Below are 528 nucleotides of genomic sequence, written 5' to 3' on the forward strand. Positions count from 1 at the left end.
TCAAGGCCAGGAGTTCAAAGCCCAGTATCAGCACAATATTAAAAAAATGAATCCTTTGTCCTTGAAAAGGGATATTTCTCCAAAAATTCATACCCAGGACAATTTTCAAGGTCCAAATCTATTTGAAAGTCTCTTTCACATATTAAACTGATTCAACTGCTTGATTCACATTACGGAAAATAGGAGTCACATTTCACATTATAAAGTATGCCCAGTGCTGAACAATTCTTACAATTTTTAATATAAAGGAAGCATGAGAGTGGAATTCACATCACTTGGTTGAGTTAGGTTTGACTCACTGACATACTTTTGCAAGTAAATTACGGACTGTTTACTTGTAAGGAAGTCTATATAAATGGTTTTCTAGGAGAAAGAATGAGCTAGCTGCTGTCCAAGTTTGAATCAGAGTAAGTTTATTCCTATGATATGGTAAAGAGAAGCTCATCTCATAGAACACTATGCAGACAGTAATTTCAAAAGGATTAAAAATCCATGTCTATGTTTTGAACAGCCAAGTTTTCACAAACA

This window comes from Dipodomys merriami, unplaced genomic scaffold (assembly GCF_024711535.1).
Source record: "Dipodomys merriami isolate MVZ:Mamm:240054 unplaced genomic scaffold, mDipMer1.0.p SCAF_396, whole genome shotgun sequence".
In the NCBI taxonomy this organism is placed as follows: Eukaryota; Metazoa; Chordata; class Mammalia; order Rodentia; family Heteromyidae; genus Dipodomys; species Dipodomys merriami.